General features: G+C 37.2%; 1 protein-coding gene across 1 annotated transcript in view; it reads right to left on the bottom strand.

Annotated features, from left to right (window-relative positions):
* Positions 1-17,290, bottom strand: part of SRFBP1 (serum response factor binding protein 1) — a 66,934-nt gene that overhangs the window by 3,832 nt on the left and 45,812 nt on the right. The window lies entirely within an intron of this gene.

Genomic DNA, 17,290 nt, shown 5'->3' with positions numbered 1-17,290 from the left:
CATTGACAGAAATCACACAACACGTGATATTTCTCAGGTACTGAACAGGGATAACAAGATTTATGTTTTCTTCAAAGCATAACAGACGCATTGTTCACTGATTTGACATTTATTTGTATATTTATTTATATATTTCATACAAGAGCAAAGAAAATTAATGAACTCACTGAGTAAAGAACATCATACTGGTAGAAGGCATTCTGCTTGAAGGAATGCAATAGCTTGCAAGAATTACAGTATTGAAGCCATGAAAGTTGGCAAAATGACATAGCAGATACTGAAGGAATACATGTAAACCATTGAAAGGCAAGGTCTAACTTGACCATAAAGACAAACAACTTTAAATTTGATGTGGTAGAATACTGGAACTCTGCGAACTGATTCAAAGAAGAAATATGATCTTACTTCAATTAAAAAAAAAAAGAGAAAAGAAGGAATTGCTTCTATTCTGACTTCCTCTTTTTGATACTGGAAATCACAGGTATGACACACTGTAAAAGCTCTTATTTTCAGGTTCTTGTCATCACTCTGCTTGAAAAACAAAATGAATGGTATCTAAGACTTTTTCTAATACAGCTCTGTCTTCTGTTCAGTTTTTTTTTCCTGTGTGATTGTTTGTTTCATTTTTTCTTATCTTCTTTATTGAAAGAAGGAAAAGCGGGTCCAACAGATTTGTAAAGCACACCTTTATCAGGAAGATTTCTTAAAGTCTGCAGTAGAATTCTCTGGGAGAGAGTGGAAAAGACATACAAAAAGACATACCTTTCTCTCTTCCTCCCAGTGGTACTGCAGTGGGTACATATTCAAATTGTTTCTGTGATTTCACCTTTGTGCTATGGAAATATCACAGCAGAAGCCACCAGAATCAACAGAGGATGATATTCATAACAAACCAGACAAGTGCCCTGTGACCAAACCTGAGCTGATTTTGGTGCCACCAACTCAACAGAGCATGCTGCCTCTCCTGTCCCAAGCAATCACCACAGCACATGCAGTCCAAGCCCCAGGAGTTACCTGGTAGACACCAAGGAGTAGAAGTGGTACAGGCTCTCTCCTGGGATGAAGTTAACATGCTTCATAGTAGACAAGATGGCGCTGTGTTTTGGATTTGTGACTAAAACATTTTAGAGCTGGTAACACATCAGTGTTTTAGTTACTGCTGGGCAGTGCATGCACAGAATCAAGGCCTTCTCTGTTTCTTGCTCTGCCCCTACCATAAGCAAGGAACATCCCGGTACAGCTGATCCACATGGACCAAAAGGATATCAAGTCTTTTTCAAGGCATGCTAAGCAATAAAAGCTTAAGGTAACAAAAAGGTATGGGGAGATATTTGCAGTTATCACATTTATTTTCCCAAGAAACTGTTATGTGAAGTGAAGCTCTACTTTTTGGGATGTGGCTAAACATCTGTCTGGTGATGGGAAGTGGTGAATAAATTCCTTCTTATCCTTTTCTTGTACATACAGGTTTGATTTCCTCCTTGAACTGTCTTTTTCTTAAGATAGATGCTTTTCTGATTTCTGTTCTTGGGATGCTCTCCCCATCCCACAGGGGCAGGGTGAGTGAGCAGCTGCTGGGTGCTTAGCTGCCGGCTGGGGTCAAACCACCATGACACACACAATACACAACACATCAGCAATTCACACTTAAAGCAGCTGATGTGATCCACATAAGACTGCTCAGTGGTGAATGTCACTTGTTTGCATGTCCCTTTTCTTCCAGCAGAACCATGTGACTATAAACAGTTATATATCCAGTGCATAAAGACAGAGGGGGCAATTCCCACCTACTGCTAGTGCAAGAGAGTCACTCTCAGTGCTTTGGTCTGAAGGAAACATGGCAAAAGATGGCACTACAAATAAACCAGAGCCACTACTTCTAAATGCAGAAACATTTAATTGGTTTGCCAGCCATAAATCTTCCTCAACCAGTGGAAAGTAAATCCCATTTTGTAATTCTTCTCCCATAGTTTTAGAACTTATAAAATATACTCTGTGGTCAGCCATATTTCAAGTTTGAAGTGTAGAGCATCTAGGAATTCTAGTACTTTCCTTTCCCCTCAAGTCTCTGCTACTACAACATTACTTCTTCAGGTCAAGAAAAACTGGAAAAATGTTCCCTCTGAAGTCTGTCTATAGAATCTGGCCAGAGGCGACAGGTCAAAAGATGGGTCCATTTCCAAGGGCCACAGACTGGCTTATTTCCAGGCTAGTTTAGCTCTAAGAACTTGAAATCTGAATTTTGATACCCATGTGACAGTGCTGCATGCTGCCACTAGATTCTTGGGACAGAAAGCCCACATTTCTGAAGATCATATGCTGTTTTCTTTGGAGATTTTCCTATAGCTGGAAAATCTATTTCTGAACTTAATTAATACACTTCTTCCCTTAGCTACTTCCTGTGGGTTTTGAAAGAATATACCATGACGTTCAGAAAGCAGCAGCAGCTTCTGTGCAACATCTGGTGTCTTTCAGTTCAAGTATTTATAGAAAGGCTTTAAGTATATATATGACAATCCATATGGAATAACCATATTTTTTTCCTTAGAGCAAAATACTTCACAAACTAATATAAATAAAATACTTCATACTAATAAAATACCTCACAAAATACTACTCAGACTGATAGCCACCAGCTAACAAACACACGATATTCACATTCCCTCAAATTTCTCATTTTTCTGTATATGGATTTTTTGGTTTTGCTTTGGTTTGGGGTTTTTTTGGCACAACTCATGCTCACTTTATTTTCCCTCAAATATTTTCCAGTATATAAAATGTTTTAGAAATATAGACAATATAGAAAAAGACTTAACAAAGAAATGCCAACTGTCTTTACAATGAATAACACTTTCCCCCCTCCTTCCCATCCCTTGGATGTTTAATTAGATACTAAAATTGTACATCTTTATTCTGACATAATTCTGCTACTTCTTGTGTTATTTGGCATTACTTATCCTTTATGCAAGAATGTGCGAGTACTTTCTACAGGAACATTCTTCCTCCTTCAGTGTGCAACTGAGGCACTGGAAAGTGAACAAAGCAACAAAGCAGTGCATAGTCACACTTTCCAGTGAGAAATTTTAAGTTATTGTGCTGGTTGAGTCTGGGGTAGAGCTAATTTCCTTCACAGTGGCTGCCATGGGGCTGTGTTTGGGATTTGTGCTGGACACAGGGTTGACAATACAGAGACATTTTGTTATTGTTGAGCAGGGCTTATACAGATTCAAGGCCTTTTCTGCTTTTGTACTTCCATGTTGGTGAGGAAGTTGGGGTGCCTGGGAGGCTGGGGGGAGACACAGCTGGGAAAGGTGGCCCCAGCTGACCAAAGGGATATACCAGACCATATGGCATTGTGCTCAGCATTTTCCAAGTCACTGTCACTGTCTGATAGGGCCCTGCTCTCCTAGAGATGCCTGAACACCTGCCTGGCATAGGAAGCACTGACTTCATTCCTTGTTTTGCTTTCCTATTGTGCACAGCTTTTGATTTCTCTATTAAATGGTCTTTGTCTCAGCCCGTGAGTTTTCTAGCTTTTATCCTTCCAATTCTCTCCCTGATCCTGCTGCTGCAGCAGTGAGGAAGCAGCTGCCTGGCACTTGCTGTTGGCTACAGTTAAACCACCTGAAGACAGTCTCCTCAAAAATTCTATCTTGGTAAATAATGTGTTATTTCTGTAAATAATATTAAAAACATCTATTATCAAACACACATGTAAGTCCCACACAAGAGAGACAAGCTTGGCAAATAGTGGCACTGACTGCGAAGAGAATGGACGTTACAAACTTGCGAAGATAAAAGCAGATTCTCAGTGCAAGTTTTGAGATGTGCTGGAACAGGTCAGAAGTTTGGAACGGCTCTGAGAGCTGGCACCACAGGGTAAAAAGAAGGAGCAGTGCAATGTAAACATCAGGCAGAAGCAGTGTGGGCAGAACTTGTTTCATAAAATGCAGGTAATAAAGTGAGAACGAGAAAGTGAGTGTCTCAAGGCAGATTGGATTGCAGGAGCTGAATGGTATGCCTCGGTAGTAAGCCTGAGACAGTAGAGCTTCAGGATGAATTACAGGGCAGAAACCTGTGATTAATCCGAGAACATGAAATGTAGACTTTTGACCATTGTTGTATTCTGAATAATCTTTCTGTTCCAAGACTTTTTTCTGTACCCTCTCTGCTATAGTTATAATCAATAACAGGAAAGAGGTCATATTCCGTTCTTCAACAGACTTCTGCACAAAAAGGGAACTGCCTCACTACAGATCTCATCAGAAACAAGACTGTTATTAGAAGCATATACTACTATAAGGACAACAACTACAGATTCACCTGGGTGAGAGTGCTACTAAACTGGTAATGCTCTGTGGCTCTGCATCTGTCATTAGTCAGTTATTTAAAACAATGACATTCAAATGGAGACAGTAAGAAACCCCACTGGGAAGTAAACAGTACATGGAAAAAACATGATACAGAAACCAACATTGGAGAATGTGATACTAGTTTTTAAACTATCTAGAAGTGCAGTTTAATTTCAAATGTTAACAACACCCTGAATTTAAGAAGGAGGGAAAAAAAAAAAGAGTCAATACTAACTAGAGTAAGCATGAAAAAGGTTAACAGCCAGTTCTGGGCCAAAGAAGATGTCATTGCAACACCCTTTATTAGCAGCTGGGAGAAGACCTCTCTATTAAAAAAATAGCAAAAACCAACCAAACAACTAGAAAACCTGTTAATCCACACATTCTTTACAAAATTCTAACTAGTTACAGCTGTCCTTCATAACAGCAGGTGTGATTAATGTGAAGTCACAGGGTGGTTGAAGGTGCCAAATCATGGCTGCCACCCAAGTCTATACCATGACCTCACACTGCTTTGGAACAAGACTTGAAAGAAGTTACTTTCTGACTGTGAAACTCAGCAAGTTCTCCCTCTTGCTTTATGTCTGTAAGGCATACATCATGTGATTTGTGGCCATCAGACATGGTGATGACTTTGGTATGGGAAGCCACTGGTTAAAGGTATCACTCATGGCAGCATTGCTGTCTCAGCTCCTGACAGCAAGGGGTTGGTAGTTGACTATGTCTCACATTAATGATGATAAATTATTATTATTTACTCATCATCTGCCAAAACCTCTCATTTTTATAATAATCTACTACTTTGACTCCACTAAAGCTTTAACTATTTTCAACATAACATCAAAATGATCGTACAGGTGTTACAAAGTAGCAGTAATAAAAGCTTAATAGCATGACAGGTGAGAAGTTCTTAAAGAAATAATTTCTTTATGGATCTCAGGAAATTATCCAAGTTTCAGCAGATTTTTTTTTTAATTGGACAATACACAGTTTTAAAATAGGCTGATAAAAATTTCCATTTGAAGATTAACAGATCTAAAAGTCTTAACAGATCTAAAACCCTTGCAAAAACTCATCAAGACAATGTTCTATGACAGAACTACAGAATTAAAAGTGAACAAATTCTTACAAAACATCAAGATACACAAGAAAACTTGTTTATTATTCTTTTCAATGCTTGCCACAGTTTATATTAATTGACATTGATTTCTTTTATCATAGTAATTCAACCATGAAAGTATTTGGATATTTACTTTATTTATCTTGAAAGCCATGATGGGTCAACTTCGGCTGGATGCCAGGTGCCCAGTGAAACTGTTTTTACCACTCCCCTCCTCAGCAGAACAAGGGAGAGAAAATACAATGAAAGATTCATGGGTCAAGGTATGGACAGGGAGAGATCACTAACTAAGTACCACAATGGACAAAACAGACAGCTTGGGGAAGTAATAATTTATTGCCAATCAAATAAGAATAGGGTTATGAGATCTAAAAACAACATCTAAAACACCTTCCCTCCACCACTTCTTTCTTCCCAGGCTCAATTTCACTTGCCATTTTCTCTGCCTCTCCCACCCCAGTGGCACAGGGAGATAGGGAATGCTCTGCTCTCTCCTCAGCTCCAGTGCCTGAAGCACTTCCTCCCATTCTTTCTCCCACGTATTCTTACTCCTCTCTTCCCTGGCTGCAATTGCTGCTGCGCATTCCCCCCATTCCTTTTTAACTCTGTTATTCCAGAGGTGCTGCCAACATCACTGAAGGGCTCAGCCTTGAGCAGTGGTGGGTCCATCCTGGAGCTGGATGGCATTGGCTCCATTAGACACAGGGCCCCTTCTCACAGAATACATACCCTATAGCCAACCCATTCACCAAAATCTTGCCATGCAACCCCAGCACAAAACACTATGAAGAACATTATCAAACTGAAGACATGGGGTATATGGCAATATGCACATTTTTGCTCATATGTAAAACACAGTAGAAGGCAGAAGTCTGGAAAATCTATCTGAGCTTGGGCTGCCAGCAGCAGCACTGACTCAACTCATCCAGCACCAGGGAACACCACGAGATTCTTCTAAATACTATCAAGGTACTTACACTGCTGTAATTTTATCTGAATGTCTGGACCAAAGCTACCATTTTCCCAATAGATTTGTTCACTCATCATGTTCCTTTCCACATTACATTTGTCTTGTCTTGTTTTTTGGCTTGTCTTTTAGCAAAAAGAAGTCTGATGTATAAACGTGTTTCTATCATTCCTTCTCTCTTTTAAAATAGGAGTTCCAAATAGGTCATTGATTCAAACAAAAATAGATTATTTGGTGTTCTTTACCACATGCATGATAAAAAGTACCGACTATCTAAGCATTTCCAAGATGTTCCCAACAGGCTCTTTAAAAAGCCTAGCACTCTGCAAATGTTAGATGGCCCTATTTAATATGAGTATAGAAGAGTCAATAGAGCTTCTTTGGACTAGACTGCCACAATTAATTTAGCCAGGCAAAGAAGTGTGAAGTAAATGCTTATTTTTCAGATTTGGAAATGGTCAAAGAGAAGTGGAGTCTTTCATCCCAAACTATCAGAGTGATCTACAGCAGAGCTTGGCATAAACCCCAGACCTGCCCAAGTACAAATTATGTACTTAATCTTCTACACTTTTTCTCTTTATGCAAAAAACAATTCCTGTGATTGTTTCAATAAAGAAAAGTCAAAAGAAAAAAGTCAAGATTAAAGTAGGGATGGATTCTTGATTATTTCCTTATGGAGAACAGGGTCAACTCTAGGTGTAAGTGGAAACTGCTTCTAACTCATCTTCATTTTTTCCAAGGCTAGTAAGGCTATGTGTCTATAATCATCTCAATTTGGCATCCCACACAAACAATGTGCACATTAAAACAAACAAACAACTTCATAAGGTTATGAAAGAGGACATAAAGTGAGCTCTGTGACAACTGCTCCCCGAATTGTGATGGTCTAATTCATATGAACACTGAAACCACTGCTCGCCTTTAAGAAAACTTAGGAGAATGCTGAACATTATTTTATGCTATAGAAAACTGTGGACAAATTCCAAGTGGAAAACAGATGTGAAGGGAGTGCTCCCTAATTAGAGTCTAAAAAAATTAAATAACTTAAATTGTACATGCTGGACAATTGACCAGAATAAAACACATGCAGTCCTGACTTATACAAATGCAAAATCAAAAATATAAAGTATAGCAGTATAAAGTCTACTTTTTTTTTGTTGTTGTTTTTGTTTTTTTTTTTTTTCTTTTTGTTTGTTTGTTTGTGTTTTTTAAATATATAGCTTTCTATAAAATATATGCCCTTCATGCTCTTCATATATTTTGACATTTCAACTGTTTGGGCACAGTATTGCTATAAAGATATATGCACCTTGCCAAACTGCATAAACAATTTTGGGGAGAGCATAGATGGCACTAAGAAACCCACCCAAACCCCACATAAGAAAACCAAGCAAACATTCCATCCCAAAAAGGTAAGAGACAATCATACTGAGAGATTAAACGGTAAAGCAAAATAAGATCAAACAGAAACCCTGAAAGAAAACATTTTCTTCAGGGGGAATAGAAACAAAATACATCTTGGAAAACAGGCAGTCGCTGTGAGAAAAAGAAAGTTCTTTGCCACAAAATTCACACAGTCTTAAGAGAAGAAAATGAAATTTGGAGAAAACATCATAAACAAATTAGTTGTACACCAACTAGGTATCAGATCTGAAACGATTACTGACTTTTACAAAAAAGTAAAGTTGAGGTTATTTCTTGAAACTGGCCAACGTGAATGAGGGTCTGAAAAATTAAAACAGGCAGTTGTTTATTAAGTCTGAATAGACAGTTAAGCTAGGTAATATAAAAATTAAATATGAAAGAAATTTTTAAAGAAAAATATTAAAAATTGATTATTTATATTTATTTTTTCTAGAAAAGAGAGCAGAAACACAAAGGAGACCAACAACACTCAGGCAGAGCTGTAAACAATCAGTAAACAGAATTCTCTGACTTCATTTTAACCTCAATGCATCTGAACTCCCATTAGTCAGCTGCTCACCATGGGCCTGTCTGAGGACTGAGTGGAGCTGACGGTAGCAACTAAATTGATGATACAGGGATGAGCTCTGTATTATTAAAACTATTATAATGAACCAAAAAGTTAAAATATGCTGTCTTGGATGAACCAAAGGAATTTCAGAACTGAGATATTCACAATTGTCCCTATGACATCGATATGCTGACAAAACTCTGTACCAAACTATCAGGGATGCAATCTTGAGATATCCTTACAATATTTCATTTTAAAACAGATGTTCAAACCTCAAACTATAACTACTCAGATGCAGCTTGATACTGCACCATAGTATAAACACATATGAACTTAAGTTTATAGCAGAGAAAGTAGATGTAGTTGAGCTCTTCAAATTTAAAAGAGATGTAATGCTTTAAAACTAGCTAACATTTCAAAAAGAAGTGCCACTTGAATCAGGTACATTTCAGACAATTTATAACATAAAGGAAAAAAAAATTATCCCTGTGGACAAATCTTGTCTTGCTCAGACCTTTACAGCTGCAAGCATTTCCACCAGGGAACACACCTATACGTAACTAAAGTATTGTCAAATTAATGTCTTCACATAAAACTCTCAGGAGAGATGAACTTCTGTTCAAAGCACCGTTGAAGGAACTAAGAGAGAGGGAATTGGAGGCACAGATGACTTAACAGACTTCACAAGCACTGCGCACACTAACCAGGGTTTGGCCATGTTATAATATGCTACTCAAGACATCATTTCTTGGCATACCACATTGCAATTTGCGTGTATGATTGAAAACAATTTTTTAAAAAATATATGTCTTTCAGACTCTTTCTGAAAAAGACAATGGAAATACAAGTTCCGTTCATTGAAAAACAATTAAAACATCAGAGATAAACATGCCAGTTCTCTGGCACCAAAATGTAGATTTTCCATCATGAAGTCTATTGACTTAATGCATTCGAGACCAACTCTAAAGATAAACACATGTCAGATACACATGTAATCCCTGGTATTACTTGAGCACATCAGCAGAGAATGGATGTAAAATGGATGGCAATCATCAGTGTTCATATTTTATAGCTGATATTTCACTATATGGCACACAGAACCTTTAGGCTTAGAGGCTCTTGGGCATCTTCTAGGCTATTACATATTATTATTACTTAACTCTGGCATGCTGTTTTCCTAGTGCAACCACTGAACCACTCAAATAATTTGGCAGTTATTTGAATTCCAAACCCAAGAAAAACCAGACCATCACCATTAGAAATTCAATGTTATATTTCCATTAAGTCACTAGTTACCTCCAGTTTCCAATACTTTGTCTTTCCCATCAATATTGCCAGAGAGGTGCAATGTGCTGTAAAATTATGCTGTCATTTTACCAAGATAAAACCTTTTCAAGTGGATGGTCTTAGCAGCTATGTTCGTTGGCATCTCAATACATAAGAATTTTTTTTAAACAGAATTCCAATAATTCAGGAACATCATCTACAGTTTCAGGTAACAGTGGCTCTAGCACTTTTTCTCCTAGTTTTCCAGTGTTAACAACAGTTTGATGGGGTTCCTAATGAGCTGAAAGAGCCTGCTTAATTCAATAACTTTTGTTTTACTTTTTTGATTTTTCTAAGTATCACTTTCTTAGTACTTAGTTAGGCACTTAAAAAACTTACCTGGATAGGAGAGATGGGAAGAAATCAGAATAATGTATTTTATTTTTACATTATATATATAATGAAAACCTGATAGAGTTTCATTTGTAAAAATAAAAGGAGTGTAAGACACCAGCAGCTGGTTTTCATTTTCAGATATATCAGGAATGTCAGATTTTTTTATTTTGCAATGCAATTCTGAGTCACGCGACAAAGCAAATATACAGAAATAGTTTTTCCAGTTAATAATGCACAAGGAACTCACTGGGGCCTGTAGTACATAACTGGTATCAAACTTTTGTTACAGTTGGAACTTCAATTCAAAACACCTCGGAGTGCTTTTTTTTTTTCTGGTAATACCTTTGAGCTGTTAAGCTAAGTTAAGTGCTTCACAGAAAAGTACCACTCTCATGCATGCACATCACATCCCATTATCCCTGTAAAGATGGTAAATTGCATTAAATTGCAATTTGCATCTTGAAGATCTGGAGGAAGAAGGGCATCAATATTATCTGTGATGATGATACATAGAATTCTAGTTCCCTGCCATGACTGTTTTCAGTGCAAGGGTAAATACTGAAGCATTCATAATTTACACTATTTCCCTGTATACCTTAGTATTGGAGGTGTCAATCAACTGTCACTGTAGCCAGTCTGATTTACCCTCATTACTGTTGGATCAAGCTGTTCTGTCCTTGGCCTGTAAGAGACATCCTCAAAAGTAGCCACATGCTCCCTGTGTGTCATATTACTGTTAGTTTGGCGTTCCTCCATGCATATAATCTTCCCTGAGCTTTTAAATATTCCTTTATGTCCTTTAGAATTCTCAGTGCTGACAGCCCAGTGCAATAAGGATAATGCTGCAGGTCATCCTTCAGCTTTTCCTGGCCCCAAACACACTACAAGTATCTAAGTGTCTCATTTTTATACCCTACACTTGTCTAGGCACTGATATTCTGCCTCATAAGCATTGTACATGAGTCTGGGCAATATTCTGGAGAAGGAGATTGTGGCTATCAGTAACTGGGCCTATATTAAAAAAAAAAACAAACAACCCCAAAACCCAACAAAACAACAAAAACCAAACCAAACCAAAAGGCTGCCAAATCAACCACAATACCCTGAGAACCTCTTTTTATCTCACTTTTCATGTATTTTCTTCAAGCTTATATTCTCCTCTATTATTCCTGTGACAGCTCAAATCCAGGCAGATACCGATGACACATCATTAATTTAAAATAGGAATGAAAGTTGTGAGTTGCTTGTCTTTTGTGAGTGCTGCAAAATAAAGCTTTCTGTGACTGAAGAAGTACAGCCATGCAGCATCATGCATCACACCACCACTGCCACAGCTGTATCTGACTTTAACAGCACTGTTCTACCCACCCCGCTTTTCATCCATTACACCCTCACAAGCATATTCATTCTGTTTGAATTACCTGGGGATCCAAGCCAAGTCTCACTCACAAAAACGTGAACGTACTTTCTCTAAGCTTTACTAACTACGATATGTTTGCCCACATTCTGGTCTGGCACATCAAGTAAGTGAAAAGAGAACATTAAAATCAAAGGCAATCACACCACTTCTGAGTCTAGGGACAAGACTCTGCTTTAGCAAACTTGAACTGTTCAGCCAGTCAACAAAATTAAGAAATACAGTCTCACAGGAATGCAAATGAGTGGTAGAAAGATTCTTGGACTAGCAATTTAAATCTGAAAGGAGACAGCCCTTTTGTGTCAGAGATAAACAACATCTCTGTGAAACACTGCCAAAGTTACTAGCAGCTTATTTCGATACTGAACTTAAAAGAAGACTCCTTCCAGAATGAACAAAATCAAAGCTGTGGTTAAACTGAGTTCATTGCAATTGCTACTCTGATGTTGAAGATGGTGCTAGCTTTCGTCTAGCCTACCTCCTTGCTCTCAAACAGTGGCACTATAGTGGAGCGTGTACGGCAGCATAGTTCGAATGTGAAGGGGCAACTGGAGAAGATGGGTAAGGTGGGAATGACATGGACAGAACCCAGCACAACTCAGTACTCCCCCACTGTAAGCCTGGGGAGGCTGATACTGGCTAGGCTAGCAAACACATGGACAATTGCAAAGCAAAGTAGGTGGAAAGAAGACTGGAGAGAGATTTGTCAAAAATTGGCAGACTTCATTTATACTGATATAAAATTACAGTTGCAGCCACAGTAATGGATTCTAGGCTCTAAAATACAGCCTGGTATATATAAAGGCCATGCTAAACAGCTTGGAGTTCAAGTGATCAAATTTGGAAGACGACGAACTTTCAGGAAAAGAAAACAAAGAACAATCAGTCACACAGAGAACTTTCAGGAAAAGAAAACAAAGAACAATCAGTCACACAGAGAAAGTATTTACACCTGAATGTGATATTCATCAATGAATGCAAAATTCTTCACTTCATCAGTGGTCTTCGGAAGACCAGAGACATTCCTGTTTAACACTAACATCTGGTGTTTGACATAGAAAATTCTCAGGAAACTGTGGCTTCATACATTTAGTGTAACTTCCATTCACACTGAGTAAAAATACTCAGGAAAAAAAAGAATTAAACTCTGTAAGACTGATGCCCAGCACAAAGACAATTATCTTAGTCTGTGATGCAGGAAATTGTAATATTAAATGAATGCAACATATTTCCAAAAAATATAACAAGTTGACAGATGCATCTACTACAGAGAGAAAAGTCTATCTAGCATCTAATATGCAAATTAGTATCTATTGTTTCATGCTGAAATAAGATGGGAAGGTAACATTTTAACATGTAGGAAAATACATTTACTATTATTATTTGACTACTTTCAGCATAAACACTTTGTTGGAGAATACAACCATGTACCTAGTAAAGCAATACAGTCCTTCTGGAGCAAAAGGAAGTAAGATAACAATGTTTCCAATACTTAATACTTATAGGGAAGGGAGTAGGGAGGGAGGTGGAGATTATCCAAGAAATCCAGGTAGGCCATTAAACCATCAGTGTGTAATAACCAAAATTTAGGTAAAAAGGAGAATCAAGTTTTTCATGGGGTCCCCAGAACCACCAGCCATCTGCCCCTACATAGCCAAAATCAAACCACAAAATTGCAACGCATTAATGATAAGCATATTATACAATGCTTATGGAATATCACATCAGTATTACAAAGTAAATTGATTCATACAATAGTCTTGTCCCTATGGTTTATGTACTGCAAACAAAATATTTCCATAAGCAATGTTAAAAATTCATTTACATACAAATCTACTACTAAAGGCACTAACAACAGAAACAGAAGTTTTACATCAATAATAACATCTAGACTAATTAGTATGCTTGTGTCATGAATAGAATTCTTCAGGAGGGCTGAGGGGAGGAGAAGAGAGGACGTTGTGGAAAAAATCCCCCAAACACTAAACAAAAGACAGCAACTATTCTGTGTCTGATCCAAAGCCTTTGAAGCTAACAGCAAGTCTCCAATTAAAACGCAGAAGACCCTTTTCAGGGGCCCTTTTTATGATTTAGTACATTTTCTCAGATTAAATCTACAGTACATGCAGAGGGGTTTGCTTAGATATTTTCAGCTAGGAAGTACATTTTTAAAATAAATGAAAGCAAAGCTCACAAACATACATTTAGGATTATCAGATGAAAGAGAAACCTTTCTATTTTTCAAAATTAGGAAATACAGATACATCAGTTGCTCTGTAGATATAGATGTGTTTAATTAAAAATTCTACTTGATTCCAAAATAATATCTTTCTTATCCTGCCACAAAGTTCAAAAGCACAAGGAGTATTAAATTTGAAATTTCCTTAGTAAATAAGTATATTTAGTCTCATGTATTCCTTCAGCACGAATGATGTCTTGTATACATCTAGTGAGTTATTCTGGGACACCTGGTGCTTCAATGAATTACTCACTCTTAATTAAAGCCTTAAAGCTAGCAGCCTTTCATAAACTGCCTTTCACATATTGTTGGTGTGAAAAACATTTTCAATATAAATCTAAAAAGAAGAACAAAACTAGTATTGTGACTACTCCACCCTTGCTCTTTTTATGACAGAGAGGCTGTGAATTTATAGACTAATCTCAGGCCATCACCTGCATAATTTAAAAAAGACACAAATCTGACAAATGCTATTTTGATAATGTGATTGAAACACACTTTTGAAAGAAATAAAGTTAATACATATTTAGCCCTATAACTTTGTCATTCTTCTTCCTGTCTGTCCTGGGCAGAAACACCTTTCTAACCTCTTTTTTTCTTATGCCCTTTTTGCCCAAGGACTTCCTTAGCCCTACACCAGAGATTGAGTGAATTCAAGGGGAAGTTCTGGAGGTGAAACAGAAATGTTCTTCTCACATGTGAATAAGTCAAAGTCCTGTTTAATAAGTCACAGAAAACCCTTTCATATTACTGTTAGTATTTTGGTTGGTTTCCCCATCCCAAGTTCTTTTAAGCCGTATTATAGGTAAAGTGCCAGAGATACTAAATTCACTCACCCCAGAACTTCTAAGTGTAATATATCTTTAGGCATCCGTTAAAAATATCTGCACCAGAAGACACACAGCACTAATGTCAACTCTCCAAAATCAAGTTAAGCTGAGTTGTCCTCATTAGGCAGCTTAGATTTTAAATGACCAAACTCATATTGTGTACCCAGTTGCTCAGTTAAATCCTGGCATGTGTCCCTATGGCTTTTCATGAGCTGCCTGAGATCCTATTTCTAAAGCCTTTGAATTCCTTTTAAATTCCAAACAAGGCAAAGTTGGTTCCTGTACATGAAGCAATGCAAAACAAGCTTGCCAGACCTTAAATTAGGGGAAAGAAAAAGAAAGTTCTACAAAAAGCTGCTAATGACTTCTATTTCTGGCTTACAATTTTTTTTTTAATATTTAGAAACTGTGGCAAGCTTTTCAGTAATCTTGAGATTCAGAGGAATGTGGCCCCAAAAAGCTCTGAGGATCATAATACACTCTATTTTCTGTGTAGAATCCTCTTTGCAGACAAGCATCTGTGCGATTCAAACACAACAGGATTTGAGCAATGGGTGGAAATACAAGACTTAACAGGAAAAGGTGGCATTCTTCTCAAGAACCACAGATTTAAGATCAGTGTAAAAGAAGGGAGTATTATGCTCCTAAGATTACATGAAGATTGCATCTGGAAGCAAAAAATATAGGTGGTATTTATCATCTGTGAATGCTTGTTCTGCAAGTCAGAAGCACATGCTCAATCCCATCTCTGATCATAATGTATATTGGTACTCTATTCTCCACTCAAAGTAAAATACAAGAAGTTAATTTCTGTTTCAGCCCTGCTCCCCATATCAGACAGTTGCTGAATTTTGAACATAGAGTTTATTCTTTAGAAAAAAAATAAGAAGTATTTTGACAAAAGGCAAGATGACATATCACTGCTTGTAAGCACAGTTCCGTTATGCTGGAATTCTGTCATTCTCAAGTGTTTAAAACGCAGGGATTTCTTCCTTATGTGCTATACACCAAAGAATTACTGGAAGAAAAGCTAAATGAAATGCTACAGTAAGTTAGTGAACATCTGTTAGCAAAAGCAACAAAACCAACTGTGGTTATGACGAAGGTGTTTGCAGGTGGACCAACATCCTCCTTTCCTGAGGAAACAGCCCAGACTATAAGCATACTTTTGTAACACTGGAAAAACATTAATTCATATTAACTTATTTATCCTGCCTATCTTCACCTATCTGAATTACTGTTCAGTAAAATCTCTGTTAGCAACAAGCTGAAGAGAACAGTTAAGACTTTGCCAGTGCTCAGCTCAGTTTTCTGCTTGTAATGAACAGCATTATTAGGATTAGCTTCCAATTTGTAACTTCAGTGTCCTGGAGCATAACACTGATGAATCAAAGCTTCTCATACATACAATGCAGGAATATATGTTGTGTGCAACAGTTCAAAATGCCATCACAGCTGCAAAGGTGAGTTTATAATATGAGCTCTATGACATGTTTTTCTAATTTTACTAATGTCTGCCACAAATATATTTGTGACAGACAATGCACAATTTGGTACAAAAAGTGCACAAGGACTTGTAGAAAACCTACAAAATACAGGTTCTGTTCTTCAACAGCAGTAAACAGAACCAACAATATAAAGCCTAGTCAAAGCTGCATGATCACATTTATTACAATTTTTACAATACGATTTATCCCCTGTTGGTAACAATAGCGCTAGCTGCAGCAATATTCAAATAGATTAAAAATACTTCAGCAGACATACACAAAGAATTGTTCACCAGCTGCTTCTTGTAACACTTTTATAAAAAGTCTTGTGCCATGGGGCTGGTGACTCTTGCCAACACCCCTTGCAACTTGATAAATCTATCTGCTTATTATCAATACAGCCATATTGAAATCTAAATCACAGGAACTCCCAGTGAACTGCTACCTGATAAACACTTAGCACAATTTCATTGTACTTGATGGAAATATATCCAAACTCTTTTTAAACAGAAAAGTATTCTTAACTTATTCTGAAAAAGGTTGGGAAACAGCAATGGAATATAAAAGCTCAGTGAGCAGAAGCAATTAAAAAAGTATCCTGACTGCATGACCACTATGCAAAACTAATATTCAGCATTCCACAGTGAATTAAAAGCAGACTGCCTTTTGTCAATGAAAACAAACCTATCCTGAAAATGAAAACAGCCACAGGATGTTTTCCTTCAAATATTTTGAAACTCAAGTTAATGAAAAGGTAAACAGTGTAGTCAGTATTTCATGAGACTACAGAATATTGCTAAGGATAGAAAATCAAATTTTTTTAAAATTGTATGTTTAATGACTAAGTGGGAGAATCAGAAATAAAATACTGGAGAAATAACTTCTGTTTAAGCACAGAAGGGATGCCTTCTTTAGTTGGGGATATGTTATAGTCAACCAAAAGCAACCAGTAAAGTTATGATATATATTGTACATATTCTTCTACTGCAGTGAGGTAAAGCCTTCTACGGATTTAAGAAAGTATCAGCATCTATCCATCAGCTTGATTTGAAATGTAAGTTCCATCCACTAAAAACTGTGAGACTAACAGACTTACATTCCCCAGAAAAACAGGGCCACCAGCAGAAAGTAACAGAATCAATAACAGATCAAAACCCTGAAACAACTCCATGCATTATACATTTTGAAGAATTAAAGCTGAATTAAAGCCTATTTTAAGACTTTAAATATGAGAAGCATAT

This window comes from Pyrgilauda ruficollis, unplaced genomic scaffold (genome assembly GCF_017590135.1).
Source record: "Pyrgilauda ruficollis isolate IOZ18807 unplaced genomic scaffold, ASM1759013v1 scaffold64, whole genome shotgun sequence".
Taxonomy (NCBI): Eukaryota; Metazoa; Chordata; class Aves; order Passeriformes; family Passeridae; genus Pyrgilauda; species Pyrgilauda ruficollis.
Note: the sequence above shows the minus strand (reverse complement) of the source record. Positions and strands in the feature narration are given on the sequence as shown.